At 41.9% G+C, this 12713-nt stretch overlaps 1 protein-coding gene and 1 pseudogene across 9 annotated transcripts in view; one reads left to right on the forward strand and one right to left on the reverse strand.

Moving 5' to 3' along the window:
* The window catches only part of nAChRalpha7 (nicotinic Acetylcholine Receptor alpha7), a 173635-nt gene that overhangs the window by 68251 nt on the left and 92671 nt on the right, over positions 1–12713 (reverse strand). The window lies entirely within an intron of this gene.
* LOC108620001 (S-phase kinase-associated protein 1 pseudogene) lies at positions 10486–11410 on the forward strand (annotated as a pseudogene).

Here is a 12713-nt window from a genome sequence, read left to right on the forward strand (position 1 = left end):
GTGCAATGAATATTCGACTAGCAGTTGAATTAATTCATGAACAGCATTTGCTTGTTCAATTTATTCACTGTTGGCGGATGCCCACGGAATTACACGATTTCATTGATGCGTGCGCGTTTCATTTGTTGTTTATTATTTGTTGTTTGTCGCTTGTTTTTTTGTCCTTTTGAACGGCATTAAAGTCGCTATGAATTATTTAAAATGTTCGATGAGGCGATGACTTTTCCTCACAATCCTAATAGCTGCATACAATATATATGTATATGTAGATGTACCAGGTATACTCAAAAACTATTGGAGAAGCTCATATTTTTTAAAATTAAGTTTAAATTGAATTGTTTGTTTTCATTTATTTAACAGTATCAGTTTTATCCCTTTGAAAGTAATCATAATATTGATAGTCGAAGTTGCATATCGAATATAAAATATCGAAAGAGCCATACTGAAAATAGAATATTCGAAAATCCAATATCGAAAACCAAGCATGGAAAATTGCATATCGAAAACCGAATAAAGAAAATCGAATCAGTAATATCGAATATTGAAAATCGAATGCCGAAAATCGAATGACTAATATCGAATATTGAAAATCGAATGCCGAATACTGCAAATAGATTATCGCAAATCGCTTATCGTAAATCGAATATGCATAGTCCACTCACATTCAACATTTCCGGTACTCTTTGAACAGACCTCGTTTCTGAATTATTTTTTCATAATTTTTTGAAACCATTGAGCTTAAATCTCTGTGTATGAAATGCATACAAAATTGCAATATTTCATTTATCATTATTATTATTTTTTAATTTTGAAATGCAATTTTTTTCTTGTTATATTCTCAGCAAATGGCATTTAATGCACCTATGAACGGATTTCTGGCTGCTGTGCGCCTCGTTAATGAGCCAAGCGAATCCGATTGCCAGCTGAGCTAGCTGAGCTGCTGGTCCAGTCACGTTATCATGTTGGCCTTGCCGCTGGACAAGCGGACAGGACTTGGCCACCAAGAAGTGGAATTGACAAAAAAAAAAAGAGGAAAAAAGAAAAGTAAGACGAGAACAAAAGCTCGCAGCGCACGCCCGCTGGCCACGTGCAAATGACAGCGCTACATAAGCAGGCAAGCGAAAGGGCAATGAAGAGGGCAAGGGCGGGAGCAGGAGCAAGAGCGAGGCCAAGAGTGTGAGCGTGGGCGGCTAAGGCATACAAACACACTCAGACACACACGCAAAGAGAATAAGCTTTGGCTAAGACAGAATTCATTGCCATTGCCACGGGTATCAAATGCACTTTTTAAATCACAAACTCAGCTCGCACACACACACACACAGCTGCGTCGACGTCGGCAGCGACGTTGTTGCCATTGACATTGCCTGTGCTGCTGCTGCTGCTGCTGTTGCTGTCGCTGCTTAAAAAGCAAAAGTTATTCTCTTGCTCTGCAGCAGGACTAGGTTTTAAGTTCCGGTGGCATTTCGTTTTATATATATTTTTTTTCTCTCTCTTTTATTGCTATTTCTTTGGCATTTCGTGCTGGGTGATAAGTTTTCTTCAAAGGAAATTAAAAGCGAAACGAGGAGCGCCGCATTTGGTAGGCGGACGGCCGCGACGGTGGCAGCGGTTGCTGCTGCTGCTTGCACACTTCCGTTGTGTGTGGGCTGCTGACATTTGCCTTCACCTTGACTCGGTCGAGTTCACAGCGTGCGTACCTGTGTGCCCCCAGTTACATACATTTGCCAAATGTGCGTGTGTGTATGCGTGTGTGTGTTTGTGCAGCTGATATGGCAACACAAGCTGGCGATAAAAGTTGCTTATTGGAAAAGTTGAGCGCTGCAGCTTTAAAGCCAATTGGCAGCTGATAAATGGCCAACCATTTAATGTGCGACTGGTAAAGACACACACACACACACACAAACGTAAAAACACATATAAAAATCTTTATACATATGCATGTATATATTTGCATGTACATGTGCATTTAAGACTCTGCGGCAGCGACCACTGCGGCCACTATGCAAATCAAAGGCAACAGCAAAAGCTAACCAGACAGTCGTCCGCCGCGCCAGTGGGAGGGAGACAGATACATGTGCATGTATTGAGAGTAAGAATAGAGAAATTAGTATTGTGCGAGCTGACGCAAATAAACAATCAAAGCGCTTACAGTGCTAAAACACAGACATCGACATCGACAGCGCTGCCGCTGTCGCTGTCGGTGCGTCGGGCTCTTTAAGCTCACGTGCTGCTGGCTGGCTTTGTTTTACAATTGTCTATGCAAACAGCAACTGCACGAGGAGCGAGAACAAAAACAAAAACATGCAAACTGGAGCAGCAGTGGCAGCACCAGTGACAGACTAAAAAAAGCGAACGATGAAAAAAAAAAAAAAACGGCACGCAGCGTATGCAAAGCTGAATAACGGCAGAAACCACGACAGCAGCAAACACAGCAACAACAGCAGCGGCAGCAGAATTGCACACAAACAAACCAAGCCGCAGATGCAGTAAGTAGCGCAAGAGAGATGGATCAAGCGAGCGAGCAAGTGTGAAGAGTGTGTAGAGTACGGAGAGTGTGAAGAGTGTGTAGAGTATGGAGAGTGTGGAGAGTGGGAAGAGTGAGCGAGTAAGCGAAACTCTAGACGAGCAGTGCAACAGAGCAGACAGAGTATGCTCTCAGCATGCCATGCTCAACCACAAGCTTACTCCCTCGCACTCACACTCGTGCGCTCCCATTCCGCGGCAGCTCGTTTTCTGGCCAACGTTAATTGAATGAAACTAAGTGTATTTATGCGAGTGTGCGTGTGTGTGTGTATGTGTGTGCTGTGTTGTGTCTGTGAATGGCTGTGTGTGCGTGTGTATAGTGTGTCGGCATCGCTTTATTTAAAAATAGCGCCTTTGTTTATGTTACGGACCTATTTCGCTTGTGTAAGGTGCACACAGACACACACACACACACACACACACACACAAACACAGAGACGTACACTTACACAGAGAGAGGACACACAGATGCACATGGAAGTAGACAACTGCATACATGCTAACATATGTATGCGGATCTGATTGCTACAGTGTTTTTTGAATGCTTCTATGCATGTTTGTAGTACACTGTGCAAAACACTGACAGAAGTGTTGGCAAGCATTTAAGTGCATTGACATTGGCACTGCTGAGAGCTTTGATATCAAATGGCGTTGCATACATATAATGAAAGTGCCTTAATTAATGAGAAAACAAGACCATTAAGAATTTAGTTGCAGCTAACAAACATTATCATGATTAGTCTGATTATTATATTTATTAAGATTACTTTTAAAATTAAAATTGAAATGATTACAGTTTTTTTTTAGAAAACATTTCGTGAATCGTAGTAAAATTACATCCCGTTTTTACTCAAGCTGATTTAAAATTCATGCGTTTACATTATCAAATTCACTATCATCACTTAAAGTATTATTTTAATTATTTACAAATAAAATCAGCATTTTTTTGCTTTTAATTTCTCAATAATCTTATCTAACCAATCTGCTCATCATCATTACTGTCATTACAATCATTATTTTTATTGCCAAATGTTGATTTTGATTGCATTGTGTAAATCGTTTTCAAACTGGGGAAAAAAACCGCAACACAAAAAGGAATGCAAAAGCAAAACAACTAATTAAATACCTAAAAGAGTGCACACAAAGGGAATTGGGGGAGAGGACGAGAGAGAGAGAGTGGGATAGACATAGCTGTCTATCTAGCGGTAGATAGATACATATATGCTCACACACACACTCACTCACACATAATTGTGTAGCTGCTGGAAGGGGAAGGCGGAATGGGATGCGCAGGCGAGAAATTGTGCATACGAAACCGAATTCAGAAATAATTTGTGCCACATTCGAACTATTCATGGACTTGTTCCGGATCGAGCGCCCCTCTCCCTGCGCCTTTCTGTTTGATGCTGTGCCAAAATTTAATTTAACGCCGCCACGAAACTGGCTTATTTATTTATTTTAATTGGATTTAATTGAATTTATTTCTAGCCGCACTAAAAAAAAAAAAAAAAAAAAAAAAAAAGAAACACAAATCGGATGGACGAGCTTTGCCAACATTGCTTGCCCTGTCTTTGCCCCCGCCACAATGATTACGCAATTATGCACTAAATTAAAAGCTTTCACACACGCACCCACACACACACCCACACCCACGCCCACGCCCACACCGCACATCCTGACAAATGCATGTGTGCTCGTACTGTAAATTTCCATAGTTAGCAGTTCAAATTGTTGAGCAAATTTGTCAAAATAAAAAAAGAGGAGAAAAAAGCAAACTTTGAAATAGCGAAACGAAACGCAAATACGAGGCGGGCGCCGCCATTGCCAAGCGCTAGAGCGAGACCGACATACTGGGCAAGAGTGCTGGGAGAATGGCGGAGAAGCAGGCGAATGGAATGGAATGCTTGCTGACAGAAATGATTGTTTTTCGGACTGCAACTGGAACTGCAAATGCATAGTGGCAAATGGCAAAAGACAACTGGGCATGGAACGGGGCAGGAGCATGGAACGGCAGCCCAGGGCCGCAGTGGTGCACCGGGGTAAGGAGGCTTGTTTTGTGGCATTGCATAAAACTAATATATGCTAAATTCAATAGGGGACGGCCCGACGTGATGGTCAGCGAGGGGTCAGTTGATTGCGTCGGACGTGTTGGCATCGGCGATAAATATTTTGTAATTTGCCCGCATTTTGTTCAGCGTCAAATGCAATTTTAAATGAGCAGCTGCCAGACACACACACTCACATGTACACACACTTACACACACATACAGGCAAGGGCAGAAACGCTGGCGAAAAGGCGTGCGAGTGGGTGAAAGCAACTCAACAATTAATTAGAACGGTAAACAAACCACACGACCGCACATACCCACACACACACATACTTACAGATGCTGCGGTCAACGTTTAATGTGTAGAAGAAGAGGTAGAGTAGGAGAGAAAGAGAGAGAGAAAGGAAGCTGGAGAGAGCTAGCTACAGTTGGTATAAAAGCTCATCAGATGGCGAATTAAGGAATTGGCTTTGCATAGTTTTGTTGCATTTTCAAATTAAAAATTTATAATTAAACATTTTGTATCTACCTTTACAGAAACTATGTATGAAATTTTGCACAGCTGTGTGTGCTCTAGTCTGGCTCGTACCGATCAATTATTGCTTGCCCATTGGAAGTTGCATGTTTATAGGTGTGGAAGCGAGACAAACATTGTAGTAAACATACTATATGTACATAATACAGCACAAATATGTCTGCTCTGCTCAGATTTATCGCGATCAAAACTAAATTCGACTGCACATTTACTGCGATTACTGCCCATTGGCAGTTGAATGTGTGCGAGCGGGACAAGCATATTAACTGCTCAAGCGTTGCTGTCAATTGCTGGAGTAGTGCAGACAGCTGCTGCTATGAATATGTCCATATATGAAGATGCCTGTTAATATTTGCATGTATAAATTTTGATGGCTGATCGCACTTTCTCTTTCACTCTCAAGTGCTTGAAATCCCATGACAAATGGCGTAAACTGAATATACATAAAGAGCTATTATAGCTCTGTTACAGACTATTTTGACCCATCAGGGTAAAATGAAAAATAAAAATGGAATATGGCATAAGTAAGTGAATGGGCTTTTAAGCGTTTATGCGCTTGGCATGCAATTAATTAATGATATTAACTTTTTGCTTTACTTCATGCTAAATATGTGCATGCGCTGTTTTTTTCGGTTGTTTTTCTTTTTCGAACAAACATACAATACAAGTGGCCGCTGTTAATGACAACAACAGCAACAAGAACTGCTGAAAATGGCATGAATTGTGCACAAATTTGGTTTACAAGTCGAGCAAAAGTCTCGTTAATAAACGCTTCACACAAACAAACACACAGACAGTAAACATATAAAACAGATTCATATGCAATACAAACATACATATGTATGGAGATGTGTATGTACATATGTGTCTGTCTATATAGACAGTATGATACTCCTTAATCATTATATTATTCAATAAATTCTACTTTATTTTCGGGCTTAAATACTGTTAATTTTATTTAGATAATACTATTTATACTACATTATATTATGTATATTTTCATTCATTAGCATACCCGCTTGTTGCATTTGTATAATTAACAGGGTACAAATAGCTCGAAAATATTAAAAAAAAAAGAAAATAATAATATGGTATTTTTTCGCTGGTGCGCATTTCAATTGCAAGAACCAAAGATGCTGATGAGGTGGGTTGCAGCAGCCAAATGGGGCGTGCTGGGGTGGGCGTGACGAGTTTTTGGGCGTTTGCGGCTTGTAGTATAAAGTGCTTTTGTTTATTTGTATAATTTATGGTTGTTGGCCATTTTGCGCGGTGGGCGTGCCACAGTATCATATGCGGCTGACAATCTGACATGCATCCATAAGCGCACACACACATACTCACACACACACACACACACACACACACACACAGAAAGAAACTTACGCACGTGTATATGAAGCCCGGCAAAATGTGTAGCATACTTATCTGCGACGGCTGCGTGTGTGCTTTAATAATGCCTTTTATGCCCATAATATGTTAAACAGAGATGACAGACAGAGATATATATATATATATATATATATATATATATATATATATATATATATATATATATATATATATATATATATATATATATATATATATATATATATATATATATATATATTGAGAGAGAGACAGGAGCAGCAGTTGCCTGACATGTGCATATGGCAAATAGGTTTCGCGGTGGTCAACCAAAGACAACTGGACATGTGGCACCGCACAGTTGGAGGTATGCGTGTGTGTGTGCTCTCTATTTGTTAGAGCGTCGCGTAATTTGATATGCCAAAGTTTTTCGACACTTAGTGAAGCATATTTCAGCAACGTGCTTTCATGCATATTTAATTGTTTTAATGCCGCCAGCCGGAATACCCCCCCCAAAAAAAAAAAAAAAAAAAAAAAAGAACAGCAAAAAGAAACACAAATAATAAAGTAAAATAATACAACAGCAAAAACATGTGCAATATGAAACAAGAGAGAGCAACTCGCGAAATTATGAATTCATATGGCAAAAGCGAATCGACCGCCTGAGCGACCCAACAATTATGATCGGGCAGCGGTCATTAAATATACAGAGTAATTCATTAACGTTCACGAATTTATTCATATTGTTATGCCGTGGGCGCTCTATATAATTACTCGAATTTATATTGGTAAATTATTCAAAATTCAATGATTGTGATAGACTGATTATAGATTTTTTTGTGTGTTGGAAAATTTGATAATGAACTCCATAATATGTAAATGATTTAATTGATTATATTATTAAAGTAGATTTTATTTAATCAAATATGCTACAAAGCATTTTGAGTTTACTTCTTAAGGGGAGAGAGTTCAAAACACGTAAAATAAGACCAGATTATGGGATTGATAGAAAACTGAACAATTCTGTTCATATGATGCATATATTATGACATGATCTTTGAAACGAAAATGAAAATTACATTTTCAAAGCTTCTTAATTGGCTGCAACTGATGGAGTTGTGTTAGTGTGATGCTGAGAGCTAAGAATTGTATCAACTTGAGTTTGCGCTGCTGTCCAGCACAGCGCATTGCTGGGCTGTAGCTCCTAATTCAAACTACGTGAGAGAGAGGGAAATAAATATATTACCAGCTGTTGCACAAGTATCACAGCAGCTCCTAATTCAAACTACGTGAGAAAGAGGGAGATAAAGATAGTACCAACTATTGCACAAGTATCCCAGCAGACGATGCATGCCGAAAGTGGAAGAGAAACAAGCACAGCTGTTTCTAAATGCAGTCGATCGTGTTGCTGAGCGAGAGTGTTGCTATGACCATTGGTCTCTTTATTGTATGAAAAAAAAAACGAATAGAAACGGTCATTCAGAAAATGGCAAACGACAGCACAAATTTGATATGTGAATAGCTCTAAGCCAATTTCAACTTTCAGAAATTCATATTAGTATACGAAATCATCTACAAATTATCTAAGGCAAACTTAAAACCATAACCAAGCACAAGACCGTAAATCTGGTACTCACATACGCATATAAATTCCCACGAATCAGCTAGCTCAATCAGAGACTTTGCTGTCTTTGCTGGCTTTTATACCATGGTCAAATTGTTATGCCAACTACATTGACTGTTGCTTAATCGATTGGCCAATGGGCCAGACAATGCCATGGAGCAGCCATTACTTTAAGCTATGTCACTCAAAGTCAGGCTGCGAGTGTGCAGCATAACGGTGCGTGCCAGAGCAATTACATGCATTATGTGAAGCAGTATTGTACAGAGAGAGGGAGACAAATAGATAGAAATAGTGTGTGTGCGTGTGTGAGTGCGAGCTAGCAGTTGCGACATGCAAACATTAGTTTTAGTGAACATAAATGCTGCTATTTTGTCACATAAAGTGTCAACAGTTGACAGTCTCAACTTTGCACAATTTACGACATTTGCAACGACCGCCCGTCCGCTCGCCCCCTTCTGGGGCATGCAACGTACAGTTGCCAATCCACATTTGCATTACAATCGTGCACAATAGACATACACACACACATATGCAGAGCAGATGGCATAAGAGAGTGAGAGAGATAGATAGAGTTGTACTCATCTCCACTACAGTCACTCTCCGTCTCTCTCTCTCTCTCTCTCTCTCTCTCCATCACTATTTCGTTTCGTTGGTCAACCGACCGCAGCATCTGCGCTCATCTTAACCAATGGGTGGCTGGGTGTTCGGTCTGCTCGCTTGGCTTTATTTGTGGAGTGGGGGGCGTGTTCAATGTCTGCTGGTTAAATTGGGCTTATTGTTTGAATAGTCATTCGTTATAAAACGATAGGCGCATCAAGTTAATTGCCAATTAGATATGTGAGGCATTAACTAGTTGTTTATTATTATATTTCAACTGTCTGCTGGACAAGCTTTTATGCATGTATGTGTGCGTGTGTGTGTGTGTGCGTGCGTGCGTGCCCAGAGTCACTTGTCACTTGTGTTGATTGAACGCCCTCAAACCAGTGCGGACGGCAGCGTAATTAATACTACTTCAACATATTAATTAGCTGCCTGCTCAATGACACACACCACCATCGCCTCCAGGCCATCATCTCCCCTTGCCACGCCCACTATCGTTGTGTTTGCGAAAGTTGGGGCGCACTGGCGACAATATGACGTGCAAGACTGGCAAGTGGCAAGTGTCAGGAGTCACAACGACCGGAACAAATGAGAAAGAGTGCTAGAGCACTGGGAATGCATGACTAGGATATACCATAGGAGACACCCTGAATACATAGTGGCTGCGTTGAGCTTAGACCAAACATCGGTTCAGCTTGGGCCGAGCTTATTGACTTTACCATGGGAATCTAGAATAATAATTATTTTTCTTTTCGATGGAGTTTCTTTAACAACTTACATATTGTGATAAAGACAGTCATTAGCGGTTTGACAGTGCTCAAGTTTGTAGTATTTGAAATATTACTCGACCCATGTCGTTCATTTCGTGCATATGGAGCTATGCCTGTTACACACATTTTCACAGTATACCCATTATACCCGGCCTTTCTATTGCCAATGGATAGAAAAAGAGCAAAAAAACCTTGTTAAATATGCAAGGACATCGAGGACTTGACTGTGAATTACCCTGCATAAAGAAATAGAATCGTTTGAATCGTGTTTTGTGATTGTGATTGCTTCACCTGTTTGTCTGCCTCGCAGCTACAGGAGCTAAAGACTCAATATGATTCCAAAGGTTAGAACTATCATTGTTATTATGTTTCCACATTCCATTCCATTGTGTTTCATTCCACATTCCATTGTTATATTACACATATAATCGCAGCTATTCACTAACCCTTTGCCCAGGGCAAAGCTTGAAATATAATACCGTGTGAAGTGCGTCTGGGTATCTCCTAGTCGAGCACTTCACCCACTCGGGCTTGTTTATTTATGGCCTGGCAGATACTATTATTATATATGCATAAGCACAGACAATATTTTTATACACAATTTTGTTTACAGCGGGCACGCGGCTCTCCCTTTGTGGCAAATATTTAGAGGCTTTACGGCAAACCAAGTTCAATCAGTGTGCGTGTGTGTGCGTGTGTGTGCCTGGCATATAACACTCTCAATTAATGTCGAAATACGGCTGGCACCAGCCCCAAGCAGTTGCAAATTGCGTATGCCAGAAAGCCATTGCACTCCAGGAAAAAGAAACGCCGAACCTCTGTGTTCTTCTCTGTGTTTGTGTGCGCGTGTGTGTGTGTGTGTGTGTGTGTGTGTGTGTGTGAGAGCTTATAGTGATTTGCCGGCATGAGGTGTGCGACGTGATGTGCATTGGAATGTCGCCACAAGCACAACGTAATAATACATCCATCATACCAGATGTAGTAGGCCGGGGGCTCTCGATATCAGGGCAAATCAAAGGCTAATATCACAGTTGGTAATGATGCGAGACGGTGTGAGTATTGCAGACGCACCCTATGCCAACTAAGTCAACGAAATATATATGAAATATTTGAAATATATACAAGCAAAACGAGAACAAATTTCGATCTAAAATTGTATACACGGGCTCAGTGAACATCAGATTTTTGTACAGTTGACTCGCTAGGGCATAAATGGAGCGAATCAGATTGGAGTCCTCGGAGGGGGAAATCTTCGAGACAGATGTGCAGGCGGCCAAGTGCTCGATGACCCTCAAGACAATGCTGGAGGATTGCTGCCTGGACGAGGACGACAACACGGTGGTGTCTCTCTCCAACGTCAGCTCGAATACGCTGCGCTATGTGCTCTTCTGGGCGGAACATCACAAGAACGATGATCCGCTGACGGATGACAATGAGATGCCCGAGCAGGGCGCCATCAGTCCCTGGGACAAGGAGTTCATCAGCAAGGTGGACCAGCCCATGCTCTTCCAGCTGATGCTGGCCGCCAACTATCTGGACATGCGCGGCCTGCTGGAGCTGACCTGCCGCACCGTGGCGCTGATGATCAATGGCAAGTCATCGGCGGAAATACGACAAGTATTCAACATACGTCAGCATCCGTGCAATAATGGCGCGTAGCTGGAGGCTGACGACGACTCGGCGTCTTCGAGCCGCTGCCCAGCTGCTGTGCTAATGTTGAAATAAATACGCCGGTGGCTGGGCTGCTATGGAGGGGGTGCCGAATCCAAGTTCCTGGGCTTAACTCGACAAACAAACAGAACACACACTCACACACATACACACACAAAACAAATACCAAAAATATATGTGCCAAAATGAGAAAAAAAATGAAATAAACGAGGCAGCGCATTGAGGCCGCATTTGCCAAACGCGGCAGCTAAACGCACATATTCAGCACAATAAAAAACAAGCAAATCTGTTGGAAGCTCTGCATCTTATCGCTCGATACACACACATACCAACACACACAGAGAGAGAGAGAGAGAGAGACAGAGCGGGGTAAGTGGGTGAATTGGGGTTGAGAGTTACGCACAATTTGTATACCCTAAACATATAGAAAATGTGATGTAGGGTATATTGGTTCTGTGCTAATGTATACGATATGCTGAGGGACGCGAGTCAGACCCCATAGAGTACATACATACACATATACATATATGTATATAGAGGAGCCTAGTTATTACAAATTGCTCTCCGTCCTAGAGGTCGTTCTTACGTCTAGCCGTGCGTCCTTCTGTAATCCTGTCCGGTGGTCCATCTGATCATACGTCCATCCGTTGGACCATTCATCTATCCGTGCATTCGTAAGTCTTTTTTCTGTACATCTATCCATCCCGTCTATCCGTTCGTCCATTCGACCATCCGTTGGTCTGTCTGTCCATCTGTCTGCCTGTCCGTTTGTCCTTTCGATCATCCGTCTATCCTTCCTTCCATTCAACTGTACATCTGTCCATCCGTCCGCCCGTCTATCCGCTTATACGCTAAACATTCATCCGTCTATCCGTTCATTCTTCAATCGGACCCTCTGTTCGTCCGTCCGTTTGTCCATCCGACCCTAGGACCACCCATTCCTCCGTTCATACGTCCTTCCATCCGTCTGTGCGTCTTTCCGTCCGTTCATCTGTTCGTCTTTCCTTCCATTCCACTGTCCGACCATCCGTCCGTCTATCTGTTTGTCCGCTTGTCTGTTCGTCCCCATGATTTCCTTAGCATTTTCTATCGAGACAAATCATTTTCGAGTTTATTGAAAGGCTAAGGGCATTTCCTAGTCGGTCAGTGCCGACTAGATCACTCCTACGTGTTGTTTTTGATGGTGCATGAGCGGCGGAAACGGATACAAATATTTCGTATTTTTCGGTATTATGGACTTCATCTAGCTGGGATTTGCGGCATAAACCAACAAAAGCCGACAAGCGAGCAGGTGTTGCAAACAGCAGGGCGGCCATCAGGCGCAGGAGGCTGGCATCGGCAGGGGTGGCGGCAGGGGTGGTCTAAATGTAGACAAATTGCGTAAAAGGCACGTCCCACATAAAGCAGCATAAAAATTACTTTAAAATACAGACAGAGCCGAGAGACACACACAATTTTCTGCCGCAGACATGACGCAGGCTATAAAGCCACCCACCAAAAGAGACAGACAGACAGAGAGCGAGAGAGGGAGAGGGAGAAGGACATAGACACTGACAGCGGGACATCAGCTGGGAGTAACAAGTTAACTTGAC

This window comes from Drosophila arizonae, chromosome X (assembly GCF_054131065.1).
Source record: "Drosophila arizonae isolate 15081-1271.41 chromosome X, UAZ_ARI_1.0, whole genome shotgun sequence".
Lineage (NCBI taxonomy): Eukaryota > Metazoa > Arthropoda > Insecta > Diptera > Drosophilidae > Drosophila > Drosophila arizonae.